This window comes from Varroa destructor, unplaced genomic scaffold (genome assembly GCF_002443255.2).
Source record: "Varroa destructor unplaced genomic scaffold, Vdes_3.0 BEIS01000002.1, whole genome shotgun sequence".
Taxonomy (NCBI): domain Eukaryota; kingdom Metazoa; phylum Arthropoda; class Arachnida; order Mesostigmata; family Varroidae; genus Varroa; species Varroa destructor.
In genome coordinates, this window is record NW_019211455.1 from 16,494,244 (window position 1) to 16,518,732 (window position 24,489).

At 41.2% G+C, this 24,489-nt stretch overlaps 1 long non-coding RNA gene across 17 annotated transcripts in view; it reads left to right on the forward strand.

Annotated features, from left to right (window-relative positions):
• Positions 1-24,489, forward strand: part of LOC111245752 (uncharacterized) — a 56,528-nt gene that overhangs the window by 29,712 nt on the left and 2,327 nt on the right. For 5 of the 17 annotated variants that reach the window (XR_015320224.1, XR_015320209.1, XR_015320221.1 and 2 more), the window contains 3 exons: positions 12,435-12,599; positions 16,544-16,834; positions 17,326-17,607. This is a non-coding gene — a long non-coding RNA (uncharacterized LOC111245752). The other 12 variants (XR_015320218.1, XR_015320216.1, XR_015320219.1 and 9 more) reach the window with 10 other exon arrangements.

Consider the following 24,489-nt stretch of genomic DNA (forward strand, 5'->3'; position numbering starts at 1 on the left):
ATGCTTCGTTGAATGATGAAATACTCTGTAAAAGAATGTTCAGGACAAAACAATACGGACCGAAATAGGGCAGAAAAATGTTTTCGCTCACATCCCTACGGAATGCTTCTCCCGGCTTGCTTTCTGGTAGGCTGAAAAATTGGGACAAAGTTACGAAGAACGAAGCTGGTCGTGTTAAGGCTTTGATTTGCAAAGTAGCGATATAATAACATAGAAAACGGAAGCCGGCCATTGGGTAACAGCATTCATAGCTGCTCTATCTCAATGTCTCATGTATCTTCATGAATCTTTTTTATTGTATGCCATTTTCACCTTAAGGGGAGTGGTAACGTGCCATAGAGTCATCCCGAACAAATACTATCGCTGAAGTGCTTCTAATCGCTTAAAGGCAGAATTTTTTCTTGAACCTGGGCACTACTATGAACAACCCGCCGATAATCCTATGTCCTGTGCTAACGTCTGTTGATAATAACAGGTCATTATTTTCAATTGAATGCTCGTTGTCCAGCTGTATCTTCACGGTAGTATCTAGCGTTGCGGATAGTTTTAGGAGTAGTGACTGCAGATAAACAAGATAACAAAAATTCGCGCGTAAACGCTCTCAGGAACATTGTTACGGTGCTTCTTATAAAGGCATTGCATAGCTATTATCATTGAATTGACAGTCGTTTAGATAGATATGCTCGCACACTTTGCGCCATTTTCTTATAAATTGTTTTTTTTTTTTCGTCATTTTGGAAGAAAAATTATGCTTTTTAGCAATATGAGAGGTATTGAAGTAAATGTTTTCGACAGGTGCAAAGCACGTATTGAATATTCATGGGGAACCCAAGAATACAGTAGCGTAAATGCTTTATGGACTCGAACGTTTTTTATTCTTTACTGAAAAATCACTGTCTGGATCTGAGGATCGATCGTAACCTTCTGAACATTTGATGCATTCAAACAATATCTCTACGATCTCTTCAGACTTCTGTTGGCTTTTTTCTGTTACTTGTACCTCTATGGAATCGTTAGGGCTATCTGCGTGTGGTTCTCTGAACGACGCCAAAAGCAATGCATTCTGCCGTAACCGCTTTGCAACTCTCGTTCCGCAGCAAGAGGTCTACCTAGAGCTTACTTCTGCCTGGGCTTTTCGAATTTTCATGGTGTTTGCAATTGCAGCCTAGTAGGCTCTACACTGGATTCGACCTCCTGATCCCCAAGGATGGCTTCTTGAGGTGTGCGCCAAGTAGATAGGCCGGATTCGGTCACGCAGAAACAACAACTTCGGTCACGCACGTCACAAGCTCTGAGCTGAATTCCGCCATACCTAGTGCGACTGCCGTCAGAGCTGTCCTGAACGGCAATTTCCACAGTCTGCATTGCGATCATCTGACGCCCGACGACTTAACTAATGCAGCGACACTAAATCAGGACCACATACAGCCCTGCTCAGCGGGTGTATTATAAAGTAGTGGCTTTCAATGAGAAGTCGTTGGCACTGGCACGAGAATAGAAACACCTTTATGACCTTAACTCGATAAAACCTACAGGCGACAACTTGAATCAACAAACTAGCTGGTGTATTAAGTCGTGCAACGTAAACAGATAGAATCTAACGAAAGGTACAAAGTAAATTTAAAATTAAATACTATGTGCAGTAGCCCGTTTTCATAGAATGCAATCGGCGAAGATCTTTAGAAAGCCACGGATAAATGTGACATAGACGATGCCCTAGTATATTGCGCTGAATGGGGTAAACCATTATCAGGCTTGGGAATGCTTGCAAGGCAAAGTATTACATATTCAATGTCCTCTTTTGTCGGGGTATTAAAACAGTAAGCAGTCATTATGCCTAGTTACGAGCTGTTCGTTTTTTAACGAAATTATTGTCTTTACTTATCACTAAACACTGAAAGGTCGCGTCATTTCTGCTGAGGACGTGAATAAGTAAATAAAGTAACAAAAACCAATAGTGGAACATTTCGGATGCTATGCGCGCGTTTTACTGCCATAAGCTTTTTGGGTCGTTACTGGGCCTGATACTGCCACCAAATGTGGGCTTGCAAATATGCCTTTGATCCCACTAACTTTGAGGTCTGACTTCGAGTAAAGCATCCCTGATCATTTGTTTTGCATTGGCCAACGCATCGTTTTCAATTATGGTACTATTAGCAGAAACGACGCAACGAGGACACCAGATTTGATTTAACATTTGCTTCTGATATATCTGATCTGACACACTGGTAGGACAGTAATCTTAGACGAAAGTTTTGTTGTCAGCGTCTATCGCGAAGTTCAGACCAGACAGACAGCCGAATGAACCTATTATAAAATTAATTGGTATTAAGTATTCATGTTTGATTAGATGTAAGCCAGAGAAGTTAGACACATTGTTAGCGGAGTACGTTTTGCATACATTTTCTTGCAAACTTAATAGCGGGTGCTCTCACCAGAAAGAAATCTCAAATACGCCTGTTATTTTCTATTTTAGCACATCCCCGTGGAAAAATACGTGCCTCCACTTGTTGATGAATCTAGGGGTACTGGTAATAATATCTCAAGTTCTGTATGAAAAGCTAAGTTTTGAGACAAATTAAGGTTTATGTAATTGATAATCACATACGAACCGTATACGCCCAAGTCGAATCAATAACCATATAGTATAATGTTTTTGCACATTAAATTGAATAGTAATAGCCGTAAAACAGTATAACATTGTCAATTTTTTTTATGGTTGCAGTGCAGAAAGCTATATATATATATATATATATATATATATATATATAATAGCTTTAAGTGATATACGACCTTTTGGCACAAGGTGGTGTTCCTTATTAAAACAACAATTCTAGTTACCATCTTCCCTATGTGTCAGAGGCCTAGATGGCTACCTGTATGTCCTATAATCGGCTTCTACTTTATGCGACGCCACGCCTTTTTGCAGCAATTTCTTTCTGAAACATATTTATAATTTGGATCGTTTACTTGTACGGTCCTCTCCTCACCGATACACTTATACACGTACTGACGCGTGAATTTACAAAGGTCAAGGTTAATATAAACCGACAACGGTACGGGAGAAGGTTGTGACAAACAACAGAACGGTAAAAACTGACCGACTAACTGAAGTGTACTATACCTCCTTCCCTCCATACTAACTGAAACAAAACCTGGGCGTTAAGCAGCTGCTTTAGCCGTACGCCGCATTATGCAAGAACGGCGTCGCGGGACCAGCGGCAGCTGGTTCAATGTCAGGCATCCAACGGGCACTTCGCCATGTTCACGACAAACGTCCACGTTTAGCGTATCAGGATCGCCTTCATAAAGTACGCCGAACGAGTCAGGGGCGGATTGGAATGCTTCTGAAGGCTTCGACTCTGTTTTCCTTCTGCAGTGTTCTGAAGCAACGAAATATAGACAGAGAGCAGAGCAATAAAAAGCTAGAGGGCCATGGTGAGTCAGCGGCGCCAGAGGGGACCAGTCGAGCGTGGGAAATATGTTGACATTTGCAAATGACTCGGGAAAAGAGGAACCTGCGCGAAACGAACGTCGGTGGAAGCACGAGGCGACGGCCAAAGACCGAACAAGCGCCGGTATGTACCGAAAACGCTAACACTGGTCTGTTTCGTTGCGAGAAATGGTTCTCTTTTTTAGGCCTTCCTTCGCAACACCAACTTCATTGACCAGCAGCATAACCACCGCCCTGTGTCGCTGCTACTGCAGCGACTCAGACCAGTCCGAAACAACCTGCCGCACGAGCACGTGCCCTGCAGAAGACTCGCACAGCCAAGGAGCTTACACAGATGCACCGGCGGGTGAAACTGTGTGCCAGTCGTGCTGCAACGAAACACGAACATCGCATAATGTGTAAGGAAGCGACCGACCGACCGACCGATCGAGCGGATGTTACGAATTGCCGACGTGCAAAATGCCTACCCAGAAGCCAAGCAAGCAATCTGCCTGGCTGTGGGGATCCTCTAGCCGGTACACTTCGTGTATGCTCTAGTACGGCTCCAGTAACTGCCAGAGCTAACTGTTCGCGTTTCTCTCGGAACCTCCTTTCGCTCTGTAACTCTGTTTCTCTACAGTTCTCATCCTCCCTTCTCTTTTGCCCGTTGGCATCGCCAGTAGATGAGCACGAGCCGAAAGTAAAAACTATACCGCGATCAGACTTCGGCGTGAGGCGTGTTTGGCGGACGACACTGATGAATTGCGTAGGAGATTGTCCCTTAGGCCTTGGAAACTAGTGGAAGAAGACTACGTAAAAGGCTACGCCGAGAAAACACGAGTAAAGGGAGAAGTAAAAGGAGCAAGGACCGGGGAACGAAGGCTTCAGCGGTGAACGAGCCGAAACGCCGCGACAGTCGAGGAGTAAAATTGCAGACTTCTCAAAAGTAGACTGCTGTACCGAAGAACTCGTATGGCAGGCTAGGGCTTAGGTAGACAAGTGGAATAGTTACTGATTCGCGTACTACATACAATGGTAGCCAAAAGTACTCGTCCAGCCTGTTATTTTGGACCAATTTGCCAGAGCAGAAGGTAATTGAATTAAATTTTTCAAAAAGTCATAGTTACAAGCTTGAAAAAAATTGTTTACTTTGGGACAGACGAGAAAATCGAACATTTCACTTTTCAAGCAGCGTGACCGATCTTCGTTTACCTTGGAACTAATATTCGTGTAGCAATGTTATACAGATACAACGGCCCTATTTACTCTTGTCCATAAGTGGAATATGTACAAGCATTTAGACGAGTTGATTAACTAGAGTGGGTTATATTTGTTTCACTCAGTGTAAGCGGGTAATTCATATCTGAGCGAAAAGTTCGGGTAACTAACAAAAACTTTGGGAGGCTAGGCCTTGCCTATACGAAAAAAGTAAGTTATCGCGAAATGCAGGGCAAACATCTCTACCAATGGGATTAGTCATCTTCAGCAATTTCACACAAAGAGAACTTGTGAGTAGTCGTGAAAGTTCTAAGAAAATCGAAAGAACGGTGTTAGAAGAAGTATTGAAAAGTTGCCAATAAGAGATGCGGAAGTTTCAGAAGTGTATTTTGAATCGTTCTCGCTAGAAACGACAAACGATCGTTGCCGCTAGACTCGTATCAAATATATGGGGTAAATGTGAGAAGCCGAATCAAGGCTTTCACGCGAAAAGAATGCAATAATATGTCAAAACAAACTAGGACCCTTGAAAATGGGCCGTATGAATATCCTGAACGAAAGCCCTAAAGTTGTTTGTGTACAAAATGGCAAATTTCAGACTTTTCTAGTCTATTCGAAAGTGAATAAAAAGCGATGGCCTATTGCGTTCCTGTGAAAGCCGCACACAGTTTCTAGGTAGCTGTGTAGCCAACTTTTCAACCAACTATTTGTAATAAACTTAAATGACCACAAGCCTTTTAAGGGCTGTGACAACTTGAGGTAGTGATCTCTCCGTTTATTTACCAAATCTTCGTTGTCTCAAATCGCTGAATGATTAGCGACATTTTTGAAAATACTCGATCTCTATTTGGTCACAGAGTCGCAATAAGAACTTTCGAAGTTTTTTTGCTCTGTACCCTCAATTTGGGCTGTGTATGATGACCACATGAGTCGTTCTACATGCGACACCCAGCTAGTTCGCAGACGTCGTATCAAGTGAATAGTTGGAACTGACACCTAGGTGGGTTCATTAATTTTTTTTTTAAGTTTGGCCTTTATTTTAAATAAAAGTCCTTGTCGATTTCTTATAAATCATATCAATGCCGTTTAGAGGCAAGGGGCTAAGAATGGGCAGAAGGACGAAGTTCTGCTGCAATCTCAGTTAGTATACAACAGAAGCAAGTGCCATTGCACCAAGTTATACAACCCATCTGCATATACCAATTCATTCCTAAATAGACCTGTTCATGTTATTAGAGCTTCTACGGGAATAAGCGCTTGTATAGATGTGAACTGTACAAGCAGGATCACAATGGTTAGCCTATTTGTCTCCCGTTGGTAAATCAAAGGCAGAAACAGGTGTCGCTGAATTTGTGTTAAAATTTCATAAACCTCAATCCTTTCTCATAAAACTTGTGCTTTATATCAATGCAGCAAGACTGTAGACAAAATTTGGTTAGGAACTGCATGTACTCAAGATTAAACTTTTGAGCTATTAATTTCGAATTCTAGAACTGAAATATTGATTTTTTAAGGTAATTGGTCCACACTCGTTCAATATTTCATTGCATTAAATTTTGACTGGTTTCAGTCAAAATTTATCAGTCAAAAAAACCGTTGAAATTACTTTAGGATTACATAGCCCCCTTCTGGCCCTAATCGTATAGCTTCCCTAGAGATACATACGTACTCTATTGATTCGTTTTTTAACGCCTAGAGCACAAGTGCAGTATCACTTGTAATATTGTACCATGTTAAAGCATTTCGATCACTGTGCTTTTGTTGAATGTGTGTTAATAGTAATACGATTATCGAACAAGATAACGGCTTGCAGCTGGGTCTATTTTTCAGCGCAATCCAGCCCAAAAGGCTCAAGTTTTTTGTCGGTTCATGGGTGACACTGATAGATACTGCTGTCGTTGACTGAACTGGTCACAGATCAGAGGGCAACCAAAGTGGGTTTCACTGGCTGGCAAGCAAGCATTGCGCAAAAAAGAAGCGAATATAGAGCGTTCTGAATAAATTATGCATATATGGTCAGTGCTCTATATATAAGTCGCCGACAGAAATGCGTGTAGAAGCGATATCCGTGCGTGATTTGCATGAGGAACTGCCGTGATCAGGGCTAATGGAACGTAAAGCACTTCATCGAAGTAATACCAGCAGCAGCAGACAGGCGGCGCTGGGAGCAGCAACAAAAATAACTGGGCAAGCGAAAGTTCACGAACCCAATTTAGTGTAACGTAATGATTCAGGAGCCCTGAATCTATTTCGTCGAAAATAAACTCTTATGGTATGATATATAGATGCCAATGCGGTGCTCGGTACGCTTACCGTTAGCTTGATCCACCTATCCGCCCGGAATCCTCTTCACCCTGTGATGTACGTACATTGTGTGTGTCTTTATGCTCGTGTTATTTTTAAAGGAGGATAGTGTAATTTTTGCAATTTAGTTTTTTAGATTGTGACTTGGAAACGTTAGAACATCGGGAGTCCTACCACATTAAATGTGTAATTACACGCAGAAAATCAGTGAAGGCAAAGTTGACGCTGAATAATGTAGACGCGCCTTCCGGTAAGTGTTTAACACACTGTTCAAAAGCTGTATAGGGCCTGAGACGAAGTATTTAGTTTAATTTAAATGCAATCCCGTGTGCCGATTTCCGTTTACCTGTGCAATGGAACTTCTAGAAATGCCGGCCTATTTGTTAATTAGCCCGATTGTGATAATGATATACCACCAAATCATTATCATTAACACTTGCCGACCACATTCTACGACTCTCCTCAACCACAAATAATAATAGTAAAGATCAAAACGCTATCGTATTGTAAAGCTCCTTTTGAGTCCTTTGTTCTATTGGCACTTTATGCACATATTGTACTACGTTCGAACAAATCATGTGCATAGCAAACATGTGGTTCAGTGTTTGTATATTTTCTTCAACCAGAACCTTCATCTTCCCGGTAAAAGTAGCATACAATTAAATTTCACTCAAAATCAGACCAAGCCAATTGAAAAGACACCCTTGGTTAACTCGATTGCGGTTCACTGCCGCTTTAAGATACTGCCGTTATTGGCGTTAGCTTCATTTGGGGGTCTTGGTTCGATTGGCATACTGCAGAGGGGTCATAAGGAAGAGCGAATTCTGCTGTTGTTGCTTACCATTTGCTATCGAGTGCCCATCATCTTGCCTCGATCAGGGCAGGATGTTGCTGGAGAAGTCTGTCCGCGAAAGCACTTAAATGTAAATAATTCCTAGTCAAGCTGGTTGGCTGTGTTGGGCGCGCGTGTCGTTGAAAGTTCGAAATTATCGCCGTCTTTTTCGCTCTTGCTGCACTGTTGGAATGCGTATTACTCGGTGCACTGTTCGGCGTTGGGCGTACTCGTAGCGGGTTTTTTTTTTGCGGACGCTCTCACTGTTGGAAAAATCGTTAGATAGACATTAGATGTTGATGACTACGTGCGCACTCAGACGCATTAGAGGTCTCTGCACTGATGTGCGCGATGCGAGTTCGGTGCGCTGGCCGTAGCGGCCAGTTAATAGAAGACGATCAAATGCTGTGTTTGTATTACCCCTGAGAAAAAGTGTGACTGGATAAGCGTTTGCAGTTAGTAAATGTAACATGAATATGTTAGTGAAGACAAAATGGCAATTGATTTACTCTAAAGTAAGCTAATTGTTGATCTGATAGTTTAAAACGTTTCGCCTTTTCGTCAGTAAGTGTAAGCAGCCTAAATTAGCCCTTGCATTGGAGTGCTTTGTGAATCCATTTGCGGTAAGGTATCTTCATGTTCGATATACGATCGAGAAAAAAAAAATCACTGTTTACCCACCGATCATAGACAGCAGACTGCTATCATGTTAATAATTGCCTTCCCATCGATAATCGAATTAGGTTACAATGATGGTATACAGTACACAATGCCCCAGATACCTGTAGATTATATTACTGCCAATTTCGTACATATTTCTGCCGCTAAATTTGAAATAACAAAGTAAAAAGAAATTTTTCCCTTATGAGGCTGTCCGTCGTAAACAAAAAATTCTATACCTGAAAACGTTCTATTTTCGCAACCCACGTTCCACTTGCGTGTAAAACAAAAAAAAAAAAAAAAAAAAAACAACCTAAGTTAAGTATATATACGTAAGTTAAATAGATTTGATAATATTAAATAATGATGAAAGTTTTAATGGGTATATTGCTTCGTAGTTGCGGTGTAAGAGCGTGCTATAATAGCAATCCAATTTAACTAGATGATCTTCACGAGTTTTGGTCTTCATTGAACTTCGACGTATGTTATCATTTGGAAAAAATTGTGTATCTTAAAATGTAATTTAGAACAGCACACGCATAGTAATCACTTACTGCCCTTTTTGTGTACACATCATCGCAGCGACAATACAAATAGTTTTTTAGCTTATTTTTTGTCTATATGATCGAAGTAATAAGCTCGTATAAGGTAGCAGGCATGTAAAGATATTACTGATAGTGCCTTTTCGAGTATTTATTTAAAATGCCGAAATGAAATTAAAAAGAACCGACAAGCTGGATAAGTGCTTCTAGAGTAGGTTCTATGGGTATGGATTATCTACAGGTAAAAATGTTTAAATCACAATTCTTCTTTGGATGTGAGCATTTGCATGTGTAAAATTTAACAAAAGAAATATATATATATATATATATATATACATTTTTTTTTTAATTTATTAGAGAGAACGTTGTGAAAAGGCTATTGCTGGTATCACGGCTCCTAAAGATATTACATAGAGTCGAACAAATCCTCTTTGATAGAGCCACTTAAGCTCAATTGGCTTGACATTCCCCCGGGGTTGCTATGAAGATCTGAAGAGCTTACATGTTTGATCATCGTACAGTTTGTGTCGGGAGAAAGCAGGAGGGAACTGAGAGGCTTTTGTATGATATTGTATCATAGTTACATCTGAGGCCACGTGTGGTACATAAGGAATTACAAGTATCATCAACGGGCTGTTGTTAAAAAGAATTTAGATGCTGGAGCCAAAATCGATTGTTCCCGAAAGCCAGGTCTGCTTCCAATTGGTCTATACAAAAATTGAGAAAAATGTGACAGAATGGAAAGTTAACTTGCATACCATATTTCTATCTTTGTCTAGCCACCTGTAGGTTGCGCGTATCACAATAGAACCTTATTGTGTTTTTTTATGTTTGTCGCTCGTGGTTCGTACGCTAGCTTGCTATCTTAATTAAAGCTCTAACAAAGACAACATTCAAAACCCACAGAATTGAGTTAGCTGAATATCAGGCGGAGTTGATGCCAAAGATAATGCTTCATAGTCTAACCTACAAAAAAAACTTCGTATTAAAGATTAGAAAGTTGCAGAAGTTTGGCTCTCTAAATAACTTCATTTATTCATAAAGGTTATGTATGTACATTTATATCTGTGCACAGGCACTTAAACAAGTCATCGAACGCTGCGCTGAAGAAAAAAATAAAAAAGACGAAAAGCAATTTTTAAATCGCACTATACTTGGTCATCTGATCATAAGGCAAAAGCACTCACATATTATTAGTAATCGTTCTAAAGATTATAGGCAATATTAGTTAGATATTAAGGCGTGTGAATATACTTTTACGGCAGGACACACGTCGGCACCATATACGGCCAAAATTCCGGACACCCTCAACCGCCTGCTCCCTGAGCGATTATATTAGTTATGTACATGGTACCAAGTTAACTTTCTTTCTGCCTCCACTGCCAGCTCAGCTTTTCGGCCATAGGACTCCCGGGGGACGCAGGCATTGGGCTGTCAGGTGCTAGGCTACTGAGGAACTGCGCGTTTGACGAGTCGACAGATCTTTCAGTGTCTCCCTCCTTTCCTGACGACGGCACCGAACTAACTATGTCACACAGTTGTCCTGTTTAGGCATAATCTAACGGAAGTGCAAACATGGCATTTTCACTTAGCTCTGTTGCTTGCCATTTCACGTACTTTCTCCAGTAGGAACTATGTAACGACGCTGGCCCTGATAAATTAAGTGTGTTATATGGTTACGCGTTGGTGATCTCCTCAGACATTTTTATAGGCCTGTCACACTTCATCTTCATCCTTCACACATCTGTCGATAAAAAAAAGTAAAACTCGGGAAATTACCATATTACTCAGTTTATAGTCTGGTCGTTCAATTGAATCAACTGAAATATGTGGCATTATTCATGCGTTTACAATCCAAGCTACAAGACTCCGTGCTACTGGAGCAGAAAAGTGCAGTAAAGTCAATAAGTGTCGATTAGTTAAGACGGAAGCTAATTTTTTTTCTTTTGGATCACTAAAATGGATCACTAAAATTGATCGACTAAGCTTTACTCTTAGGAAAAAGCTAAATTCCTATCCTATATCCGAGCTTAGGAATTGCTCAGGCGGATACATGTGACTGACGACTACGCAGAGTAGTAGGAAGTTGGGAATTCTAAGGTTCAGAGATGTCCTAGAAATCAGCCAAAAATTAACTACATACGTATAGAGTACGTAACAATTCTAGAGTCGTAAAGTTTCCCTAGATATTTGCACATGCTGCTACAGCAGAAAAAATTTTATCACCTTACTGCTTTGTTTGAGAATTAGTTAATTTACCTCATTATGACAAGCACACAATTCGTAATTAGATTAATTCATAGCTATTTATAACGTTTACGTCAAAAAAAACGTCGCCAACGTTTTACTATTGGAAAGTAACTATTGCCTTTGGATATACAATGTCAAAAACGTTTGGGTTATACAGATCCCGGTTTGCGCTATCAAGTTCACTCTTACAAATCGTACCCGTAATATGCCGTGGCCAGTCTAATTTGACGCTTTCAGTTTCACTCCGCGTACAACTTCCAGATACGGTAACTTTCCCGACCTTGATTGTATATTTGGGCATTGGCTTCATTTTGTGGTCGTCTGATGGAAAATATGTCCAATGGCGATACCGGACGTTAAACTCGAAATGTAGCAGGTTTTAGTTTATAATTGTGAGCTTTCTATTCTACAGTTTTATGTTTATGATATAGGAAGATTCTAGCTCTCATTATAGACTTGCATATATTACTGCATGTAGCGATAGCACAATCTGCGGTACCGGTCCGGCCGATCCTTCTGCCGTAATCAGGTCATTTTCATAGTACATCTACAACAAATACTTTTGTAGCCATGATTTATCTATACTATTTTTCTCCCATCGTTGTTCTGTAAGGTTCTTTGAAGTCAGACAGTACTCAAATTATTGGGTAAGGCATATGTTTTACGGAAATAAAAACTCAGTGTTCTGAATTGTTTTTCTAACCGGATGTATTTACCGTAAGTTCAGCATAAGGACCATTGTTAAGGATAGGCACACTTCACACATGTCTCTAACTCAGTCAGTACGTAAATCGACTATACCAAACTATCACGTTGACCATTTATTCGCGACAACACCGGTGTGACGTTAATCACCCTCCGTGAAACCCTCGAGGTCCTGGGTCGATTCTAGGAAGACAGCCAGATTCTACAGCGAACCACTGACGCAGCGGGTGAAGACGTTACTATACGATTTTTTAAACGGCGTGTATCCCTTATTATTGGACTCGAGCAATGCTCAATTATTAGTTAAATCTAAAATGAAATATTTTCATAAAGTTGTTCTATTCGATTCCTAATGTGTATCAAAGACCTTTTTCATCGATATTTTTTTAACACATTACGTATCTAAAACATTGTAAGTTATGATGACGGCAGACTAAGTTGATTCAACCTAGTGAATACTAGCAAATTTCTTGTTATATTCTTATTTCAGGAGCTATTCTCTCCGAAAACGTATTCCATGTCGGCTCTAAGCATCTGACCACCGCGCCATCGACCTGTAGAGACCCACGCAACATCGTTTTCGTACCTGTTCAAAAAGGGACTTCCCTTATGCCGTTAGCAACCGTGATGCAACACTTACCAGATACGAATCTTGGTAAAATTGTCTCTTGTAGTTTTATATCAGTTAGCGTACTCGAGGCAATGAGGGTTACCTGTGCTAAAGGAGGCGACGGTTCATGCGTTTAGGTTTACCTTTGGTCGGACTTTGCGTGCCAGACATATGTTTCTGACAGATCTCGCCGCTCCACTCTCATACCAGACGACCCTGTCTTTCGTTCCGTAACGGTAAACATGCTTGTCAATGCGGCTACTGCACTCGCTACGACGACCTAAGATGTCCCAGTCACCGAAGAACTTCACTGAAGTAATGCTTTCATCGGTTGGCTTCGAAGAAGGCCGTTAAGCGGTTAATGCTTCCAAGTGTACATCGGTGTTCACTAAGACGATCCGCAATATCCATCGAAGAATTATAATTCCGAAATAGTTTGAGCTTACGGAATGTGTTTTGCTTTGAGTGATTTACGACAGAGTTCAATGTGTATATATATTTTCAAAATGGTGCACTGAGATGGAATTTTCATGAACCGTTTGCCCTAACGGGCATGCATTAGTCCACTCCTATTTCCAGGCAAAAACATGCTCGTTGTAGAAGAATACAACAGACCTGTTATGGCCGACAAAAATGCGCTACTTTTGGAATTTGAACGGAAATTAGGTGTTACTTAATCTTTCTGCGGTGGAAAAGCCTGCCGCAAAATTGAAAGCTTCATACTTTAGCTCAATTTTACATTACTGTCAATTGCTATGTGGCTCTTAAGAATATACAGAAGATCTTCGTGACGCAAACCGGAAGATCTTCAATAGGGTTCAGATTGGAAAGGCCCAAAAAACTCATCGAAATTGATCAAGCTATTTTTGATACATCTAAGTTTTTCACATATGAAGTTAGGTTTTTCGAGACGGTTTGCGCTTTTAAAACGTTTCGCGTTTTTCCAACTTTTTGGCCGTTTTGGGTTCCTACATTTTTAGGGCTTTTGGTCTGCTATCAGCTCAAAATGTAGATTCATTGAAATTTCTTATATATAGCATATTCGAGTGGCACTTTAATGGCTTTATATCTACCGATATTGACCGCTGATACTATTTGAAGCTTATTTAAAAAAAGAAAACTTTCAAACTTGACTGGCTAATTGTTTAGGCCCAAATACGCTGTGGATAATGGTGACATTGAATAGTTATGGTCGTCAAGAATAACACTTCTAGCGCATGCAAAAGGTTTCACTGATGTATTACTTGTTTAGGTTCGATCTTAAAAATAAAGCATATAGATATATACATATATATGTATTCGACCAGGCAGGCAACTTGCTGCGGCGCCAGATCCCCCCAATGCTAATTTCCCCCAACAAATTTTCGTCCAGGGCCGAGGATTTAGTTTTAGAAGGCTACAGTACGCTGTCCTGTGTCACAGCTGCAACTGTCACACTGAGTGGCAGCCTCTTCCTTTACGTCTGTTGCTCTATATAGACAGACAATGGTAGACACGCATTTGGCATTGTTAAACACCCGAGGAGTCAATCGCTGCGGAAACACGCTGGCCAATTGCAGATGATCTTGCTATAACGCAGGAGTACAATAGATAAGCTGCATCAGACCGAAGACGTGTTAGCTATACGTCATTTCAAATAACAATTCTTATCTAGTAAAATTGTTTGATATACTGGAGTCGATTACCTGTAATTGTCCACAAATGTTGCGACAGCACTGGATATAATGAAATTCAAAGATTATGTTTCGTCTTATTTTTCTTGCCTCGCTTGACGGCGCTGGAGGCTCACATTATTTTTGAGTATATTTATTATACCTGAGCAAACAAGTAGTTTCTACTCATTTCGACATCTCGCACCATAGCTCTAATGTGACGCCTGGGGACAAAACAGTGTAAAACGATTGGCGTCCACCATACTCTATGTAGATGATAATTGATTTTATCTGAAACATTTTCTCATCATGTACGCATAAGTAAAACTTATTTTAAGGTATTAGTGGCTTTCATCATTTTTATTGTCAATGCCTGAGGGGCACAATCGCATTTTAAGGCTTTTTAATCGTAAAGGGTTAATACCATAATAGAATTTATAGAACAGGATGCTAATCTGAAAAATTCATTGAGCTAAGCAAGCGCCTGTAAAAAAAAGTATCATCTAAAGTCACTCTATGATTCAATCTTATTTTTTTTATCTTATCTATTAAATATCATATTTACCTCATACGTGTTTGAATGATGGCCTACGCACCAAAGATGATCCATGAACTGTGGTTCTATTAAGGCGCAGTTGTCAATTTTTATGAAGACGAAACAAAGGCCGGTATCCTTAAGCCAATTTCAACACGTCTATCAGGGTTTATGAATGAAGTTCGACATTTGCTGTTGCCGTGGGCCCGAAATAGCTATAGAAGCTATGGCGAGGCAAACCATTGGAGTGCATCTTTTACGATGTAGTGCCTTTTCATCTTCGTAACAAGGTGTAGATTCATACACTTGCTAAGACAGAAAACTAATGACTGAATAAAAAAAAATAGATGTTTTCAAACACCAAACGGAACCGGATATAACTGTGGCGTAATAAATTAGTGTTCTGCCTTTTACCTAAATTAAGAGATTCATGATAAACAGACATTTAGCCTGCGTTCATAGTTTAGAACTGATAGTTTAGACGCCTGTAATGATATCGCATATATATATATATATATATATATATATATATATATATATATATATATACTTTTTTTTTAAATTAAACACTCAAGTGTGAGAATTAGGTAGTCTTCAGTGTTGGACGTAGGACTACCATTCTTATTGAATAGACCAACTCGATACAAAATAGGAGAGAAAGTAAGCCCTTTTGAGCCTGCACATACCATCAGTTTGTCGTTTGAGGTGGCAGCGGTTTACTTATAATCAAATAATATTCTCCTTCGTATTATTTCACACAAATCCAGACGATAGCGACGTTTTAGATTACCGTGGTCCCATTGAAAGCGAACATGGATTACACGAAGCAATACAACCTTTCAACTGAACTCAAAGAAAATATAAAACATACATTAAAACGAGCACTATGTTTATGTTAAGAAAAACACCTGCAGCTACAGCTCCAGCGTACAAAAAGCTCTCACTTATGTAATCTTTATCATATAAAATCCAAAATGATAACCAAATTGCCCATGCTGATAACTATGCTATCCGATGACTACTATTTACAAAGCTGTGATGACCTGAATAGAAAAATATGGGCCAAATTATACTTTACTTCTCGCTCAGCATCAATAAGCCTCCGGATTGCCTTACCACCCAGTCACCGTGTGGCCTTACCGTACACAGCTACGTGCTGCCCGTTACAGCGGTAGCTGCTTCCTCGCCATCCGCATCCTACTCAGTCCATTTCGTTCAGAGTAAATTTACAGTTTTAGTTCAGTGTAGCAGATAGGCCGTGCGGCTAGTGGCAGCAGACGTTCTCAGAGCGGATTGTTCAGCACGGCCGATAGGGCCTGACTTAACTCCCACTCCCTCTTCCCTTTGTCAGTCTCTATCTTCCAACTCAAATAGTCCCCAAGAGACTGAGCGAATAGTCGGCCGCCACTGTCGCGATCTCAGTAGCAGCCGAACGCAGTACCGACTCTCTGATTGCGAGCCCTCGGATGCTACTGCTACTGATTCCCCAAGCTACAGCACCTCGCTACAACGCGAACGCCCAAGTCGAATGCCTTGCCCAAGAGAGGGGTCGAGCGGGCCGATCGGCTGGAAGGGACTACCTCTAAGGGCGGCTTTATCGCTGTAGTATTTAGAGGCCCTAGATCGGAAAGCTTGCACGGCGAAAGCGCTGGGAAGCTTTCCTTTTCTTAGAGGCTCAGTCGTATTCAGAAAAAGGGCAGTGGAACTTAAGAGGACACGGAAGAGTAGAACAGAATGGCGCGGAGAAGGAAGAGAACCTGCTGGACCTGCTCTAAAAACGCTGTGTGCGGAATGCTTTTCAGTTTTTGGCAGAAAGGCGCTACACAGGCTGAAGCTGCAGCGATGACGACGGTGTCGAATGGGGCTGCCGCCCACTTCAATGAAGACCATACAACACGTTCCTAAGACGGAGGCACATTTTTTGTGTCAGCTGCACCCGTCGCAAGGAGTCACTCAGGGTGGGGGAAGTGTTTGGAATCCAGAAGGACGCTATGTAACTGATCCTCAGTCCAGAGGAGAGACCCCGACTGCGCTGATCCGGCATCTACTAACTCCGCTCACTCTGTTCCTATTAAACGATACAGTCTCGTGCGGTTAGTAAAAAACGTGAGCTGTGACCTTGCAAGATACTTCTCGTCGAGAATTACTTTAACTGAAAAAATACACAAAAGTTGTGTTATGTATATTCTATATAGTAGAAAGTAAACGGAAACAGTAAACCAAATCTTCGTTAAATACAATGTCCTTAAACGGTTCCATTCATACAAGGTTCATAAACGATTGCCTTTATGTACAAACCAGTTTTGATATCTTCGTTTCAATATTAACCTGTGGTATAGCAGTTAGCAGGTAGTGTACAGTTTCTTTGTATTAGACCTAGCCATTGTTGTTTCGCGTCTGCATTAAGCATGAATAGCAGCCATCGGTAAACTGATCTAGTTGCAACTAAATAAATCCGCAATAAAAAAAAACATTAGAAAAACAATACAGAAAATGAAAAAATTTAGCGCCGAAGAGCTGATATTCTTGGACATTATAATGAATCACTCACAGAGTCTTCTTTTTTTGATTATCCTATTTTCAGGTGCTAATAAATAAATAAATGACTTGATACGGGCATTTCATACTCGTCTCGGTAAGGATGGCTTCACGTGTTTCGTAAGGCAAATACTTGTTGCGAAAACACACATTTTTTATACTGCGAGATGGCAGCATTTTTTACTCATTTCACGGCTAAAAGATAATATATTAGAGTATCACTGATACAAAATGTCTCTTCTTTAATTCCTTCAATACTATCTAATAAGAACATATTCTGTAGATTTATACAACCTGAACGAAATAAATCGGCTAATTGTATTAGTTCCTTACTGGCTTTTTTTACGGTATTTAGAAATTTCTTCAAATAATAGATGAACTAGCATTTTGTTTCCATTACCCGATGTCTACGTTGCCCAAACGCCAATGCCCAACCGCCTTCACCCGCAGAATGTATAGATCACCTTCAAAGTCACAATATACGTATACCTAAACGGCTTTCTATCTTTATCTATTAATTGAGAGGATTAAACATCGGCCCCTTCTTCTCATTTTTTCTTATTTGTGTGAATGAAGTGCCTCGATGACTAGACGTTACGTAGACTTATGTTTACATCTTCATTGGACTATAGCGCCATCTTGTAACGTTTGTTTGCAGATGTCAGGGCCGCCAGTAATATTAACTTGAAAAGTTAAGATAAACCGATGTGATGAGATTAATCAAACAGAATACTTAAACAGAGAACCTGACGTTTCCGCTATTGAACGGACCTAGATTCGTTCTGCTTACGAAAATCGTTTTAAGAAATGCCAAATATTGTATATTTATACGTTTTAACGTACCGTTTTAACGGTGATTTGAAGGATAATGTTACTCAAACGTTAGTTTGGCTTTTCGTCTATTTGTTTTTGGGCAAGACTAGGAACCAGGAGGTTGTCCTGATAATTTGTAATAAAAAATATTTGTCCTGAACTCTGTTTGGGACCAGCACGAAGTCCCATAAGAAGCTTAGCTGCTCAAAGGCAGCACAGCCTGACATATATGACAGGTGTTGTTCTCAACGGAAGACGCCACTGCCCAGCTCTAAATAGCGCATAGTTTAGAGAGTGAGACAAAATCTATAGATCGTGGTTTTTGAAGTTCTTCCTCCTAATGTAAATCTAAAAGTGCAGTATAATCTGTATTAGCGATTATATCGTGTCGAGTTACTCAGTATACTACGGAAAATGCTAGTGGACGATGCAAGGACCTATAAACAAATCCATGATCGCAATATGATTGTTACTAGAATTCAGTTCCCGTAAAGACCTCCTAGAAGGAGAACTAGAAGGGACATGATTAATGCGCAAGGCCAGGCATAAGGTGGCAATGATCTTACTAGTAACGGAATGAAATTCGAAAAGCGTAGCGATGTGCTCGACCGTGTACCAATCTAGAGAAGCGGTGTGGTTGATTAAGGTATGCATGGGATTTTCAGAAATATTTACAATGAACCATAATTGAAAACAATCGTCCCTTAATTGAACCACTGGGAGCCGTCGTAGGCTAGTATGACCGTGTAATATCCATACGCAAATAACATGAAAAACAGGCAATAAAAAAAGCGTACAATCTAAACCTTTTCAGACAGGTAAGGATTTTCTGCTGTTGAGGATATTTACGTAGGTTAAATCATTACGAGTTTGGGACTGGCGGTTGTAAATATAATAATCGAAAAAAATGCCTTCTACGAGTATGAAACTATACCTGAGCGAAACCAAAATTATTTACGAAGCCTAAGATTTGCCTGCCTTGGCGTCATCAAGGCGTATGCCGTAATCAGGAGAAACACGCCCCGAGAGACAGTAGACGTGCAAGGCGCACGGCCCGTCTGGATAATTTGAGTGATTCTGGAAAAGAAGCTGATGTGGGAGGAAAAGTCTGTTAAAGGCTGTTCATGAAAATGAAAAAGCGTCCGAAACTGGCCAGAAAGATGAGTTCGGGACATCGTGTCGCATCCAAATTTCTAAATTGCAATGAAACTTTTTGAGCAAACAAGAAGATTAATACGAAAGTAGGCTTCCTCATACGACAAATACGATGTCACGCCAACAACGGCCCAGATCCATATTCCGAATCATGGAAACATTTCAGAGTAGATCGATGTGGTGCAGTAAAACCACAGTGCGAAAAAACCTACACAAATGTGAAGAAATAGGGGTCAAGTTGTCATCCATCTAAAGGTCATATACAAACCCGCACTTCGAAGTCGGCAACTATCGAAAGTGGTTTCGGACTATGGGGAGCACGATACGAGAAAGAAAAGAAGCCTTGCAACGTGTAGCTGTACCGGAGCCCACGGCGAGGGTGGCGTGACCCTATTGCAAGGAGAAAGAGGAAGTATCCTGCTACAGACACTGCCATGTGCCACGCGAATGCTACTTATCATGGATTTCCGTCGACACTTTGAGCTCGACTTAGATGTTTACTCTGTCAAAAGTCGAGTAGAGCCGACGACGATGGAGAATGCTACACACGAGTGTAACGCAAGGCACTTGCTACGACTTAGACTATCCACTGATGCACGGCTTATTGAAAATATAAAGGCGTACTACGGATCTGAAAGTCTGAGACCCAAAACATTCGCTAGAAAAATTGTTTCGTTAACTCTCATGTTGGTAGCCTTAGATATGATATACTGCTGCAGTTATGAACTGTTTATACGCTATTATAGCTGCTATCATACCATGTGTGAGCTTTTCTCGCTACGGCTCAGATCTCAACATTTTTTTTTTGAGTTACAAGCAAGAGAAACAATGCTTTTATTCTCTTCGAAAAAAAGGTTCGTTCAGGATCCAAATTATTCCATACCTTTACCATTAGTGAGCCTGACAAACTGCGACAGAACGAACAATCAATATGTACAATATTATCACACAGCGAAGACACAAACTATATCCTCTTTTATGTCGTTTTGCTTATTGTTGTGCTCCAATCGAGAACTGGATCAACTGTTGGGCCTTTGGATCTTCAAGCTGACGGAGCAATGTAAACTCAGAATGCTACATCCATTATTTGGTAAAATCATATCGAGTCAGCCGCGCGACACTGAACTATAACTAGATCTATCAACAAGCGTGATGGTTTTATGTCTTCTGGCTTTCTTAGAGTCCCCGCTTCTCGACAGGGCTTCTCTGTCTGTCCATGTATCCGTCTCTCTTCGAAACGGTCTACTCGTTCTTGTAAGACTGTTTTATCGTATGTTAGCGTCTCTGTATGAGTAGATGTGCGCCATGCGCTAGCAACGTCCGTCGGGCCATCGTAATCCTCGTCCTCTGGGGATCCTGACACGGCTCAGAGCAGCTTAACTTCGTGCTTAAGTTCGCAGTACCCTATAGCGTAGTGCACTACACGATATGTATACATTAGTATACTCGTAGGGCGGCTATGCTAGTCTTTTTCACTCCCAACACACACACAGTTGCTTTCTTTACCCTATCTCCCCTTTCAGAAACGGGCGCTCGAGGTCGCGGGTTCCGCTGATTTGAGACAGAGACGGTGTTCAGTAACGCCACACAACGGCACGACGTACAATATGGGACATGATAAGATGCTGATACTGGAAGGTGACTCGTCGAACAAGTGCTACGGGTATGCCCCGGAAGATTGGTCAGGCAGATCGACCAAGTCCGTTACGGCTTACATGTTTGGACCATCCGACAAGCAACAATGTCGCTAGCGGCTAGCATCCATATCATTTACCTTTCCCGATTTGTCATTCGCTCTTCGTCTTAGAAGCGTCAGCGACCAGCCCCCGGAGGCTGTTGGATCTTCCGTAAACAGTTTCCGTATAGCTGTATTTGCGGTAATGTATCAGCTACATTCGGGTATATGTCGCTTCCGTATCTCTGTCCTGAGCTGCTGCTGCAGCACAGGGGCGCAGAACCAGCGTAGACGGCGCTCTGATGGCCTCGTTATCTCGTCGGAGGTCAGTTGCCGTTGGTAGCCAGGCTTATGCCAACTGCCAACTGCAGCGGCGGTAGTGGTGATCACACTGAGGCCGGGGATACAAGGGCGTTAACCGCTAGTGCTACTAAGGCGGACCTTGGCAACTTTTATCGGTCGGTAATGGCTATAACGACAACAAACAACAATTGCGGAGAACAATGATCCGTCTACGTAACACCACGAATGTACAGTAAATCATAATCATATTACTTTAATTAATAATAGCAATTTGAGTCATTGTATATTCATATAATTATAAGAAGCGATCCATCAATTGTTTTGTTCTCGCATTTTCGATTCGACCTTTAAAATACCTTTAAAAATAAAGAAATTCAACTAACATGACATGTCCTTACGGCCGCATCGGCCATGTTGACTGGTCAACAATGATATTAAAAGAAATAAATGGCAACAATAACAAATGCTTTGCACGTACTTCTTATTTTTCCGATAATAATAGTAATAATAACCTCACTAATTATTAAAACTTGAGAAAAAAGGGTTTTCTTAGACCACAGATGTGATTCTTCTTCATATACCCAAATACGATACTCGATGCTTAAGCTAGTTCTCTTTAGTATCACTAAAATATGCTGATATATTCTTTTTGCCATAGTCTATCCGCTACCCTCGTCGCCCTGCTGTTTATTAGGCCAAGGGAAATCGCGAAGTAATTGATCTTACTGCTTGATATGCTTGGCTAACTGGCCAGCGTGGTTGCAGTTATTTACGTAGTACTTTTAGCTAATCCTTATCGCACTTTAGACATTCGCTACGGAAAGAAGAGCCGCCGTCGAAAGGGGGATCCAGAGAGAAAACAACAACGGAAAATGGAACATGGGGCGAAATTCGCCCTGTATCAAACTGCGTCAATCGGACTGCGTTAGTCGAATCCGAACGGAAGTCAATTGGCTGGGTACCAACAATCTAAAAACAGCATCTGCAATGGCTTTTGTTACTGCTACCGGGGTGATTGTCAGCGTCGTGCGCTTCTGTAGGTCGTAAAGTTATTTATTGCAATATATAGGAGGGCATTTCTATCTGCGACAACTAACGGGGCAACTGTTCCAGAAAGCGAGAAAGGGCGTACAGTCGCGTAGTACAACGGCAAACGGTATTTGCACGAGCCAACGCGTGCTGAATTAAGCTTAAACGTCGGCAGATCGAATGTATACGGATAGGTAAAGAAACTGATGTAAATGTGCTGGAATGAAAAATTTCTTTTTACGTATTTTCTAAATATTGCACTGTATACATGGGTTTAATTATAGGTGCAGGCCGCTTATATTTAGGATATAGCTTTTATATATGAGAACAAAAGAATGACGCTCCGCTTTCGGTCTGAAGTTGCGATTGTAAGATCTACGGTGAATGCCATCAGCCTGGTCACTAACTAAAAGAACTTCGATCTGCCCAATTGCCCGAAAGTTTAGATTAGCTTGCTGATTACTGTCGATGAGGGGTACAATCTTTGTCGGCTACTCAGACGTTCCTCCAACCGACTACGATCTTTTAGCGAACGCCTGCTTAGATCTCGGTTTGGTGTACTTCGTACAATTTTGGTAGAACATTATCTAAGGAGCCCTTGTTTGTCGGTCCCAAGAACTGTGTGGGAGAGAGACAAATAGTCTAAAATTGAGCTAAATGGTAGAAATATTCTAGTGAAACGATTGTCATAGAGAAGATGTTGACTAAAGCATTTTCACCTGAAACAGTGGAGCTTTCCGTTTATCTTCTGGCGGCGGTCATGAGGAAGGAGCGCCTTTATCGCATATATTAGTTAAATTGATCCGGTACGCTTTCTTTACCGTATAGGAGGTTTGATATGTATCAACCAAAATATACAGCGAAAAATTCGTGGATATTACACAGTAAGCTGTACCGGTGCTGGAGCTTCGAAGTTAGATTCCTTTACATTGATTCAGTTAATCTCAGGCCGTTAAGCTTAGTTCATCTGTACTGCACACGTTGAAAAGACTTTCCAAGCTGATCGTTCTAGCAATTATATGCAGCTACCGCACTGTGCAGCTTATCTCATTGAAGGAAAGCTCACCCTTTTCGATGGTTGTATTTTTTGTACAGTTGTCGGCTACGATGATTCTGGACTCATCTACAGACCTTCCACCATAGCCTGACCTTTGTATTATTGTGACTGATTAATTGTTGTTGACCAGTTTCGGTTAACGTTGGCGCTGCCTGGCAAGGCCATACGTGTCGCGTCACTGTTTCAAGTTCTGCTTTGTTTAGTTTCGATAGCCACCATCGACAGCTTTGCGGACATCCGATCCTAACAAACAGTATTGCTCGCAGCACGTTACCGAACGTTGCAGATGCGCTCGTGTATTGTGCTGGCCTATGGAAAGAACTCCTTTACTGGTGAGTTTGCGTCAAACACCATAGGCTTGACTGGTTCGGACCTAGGCGGCACCACGAGGGTCTATGATCACACACTACATCGTATTCTATATACCGTATGTTGCGATAGCGCAGTTATCTGCCCATGGGAGCTGCGTGAACGTGTGTGCTGTATGTGTTTGTATGTACGTGTATATGCTAGTACGACTGGATACCGTTACAGCAGACATTGTCTGCTGTGGCTGGGCTAAGGTCCAGCTGACAGACTAACTGACTGCTCACAGTGTTGGGCCATTTGCGGACGTCCATCGCATTGGTCTGATTGGAAAACTAGTCCAATTGGCTTCTACCCATACTGAACTTCCCACTTCAGCATATGTGCAAACGCAGTATAGTTCTATTCGAAGGAATATGATGGTGTACGAATGAAGCGTGTCCGACGCACAGTTCGTAGAGACGACTGATACCATTGCCATTTCCGAATACCTACCAGAACCAACACAGAGTACTGGCAAACTGCAATAAAGCTAAAGGATTCCGTTGAATGCAGTCTGTGTACTCGTTTTTACTTATACCTACATTCCGTCATGGTCATTCCGCCTCAGAGGAACTTGCAGTTGGAGTCAGCGTTGAAGTAATACCCCGTGCCGCTACCGCCCGACAGGTTCATCCTATAGTGATGGCGATGTTTCTGCTGCATCCAATCACATTAATATAACGATACTGGTTTATGGCAAGCAGGACGGAGCTTTTTGCGTCAGGAAACTCTGTTCGGACGTGAGATGGCGGAGATTCCATTTGGCTGGCTGTAAAGGACATCGAGAAAATCAAAGTAGAGAAAAAAATAAAAGCATGAACAAATATTAT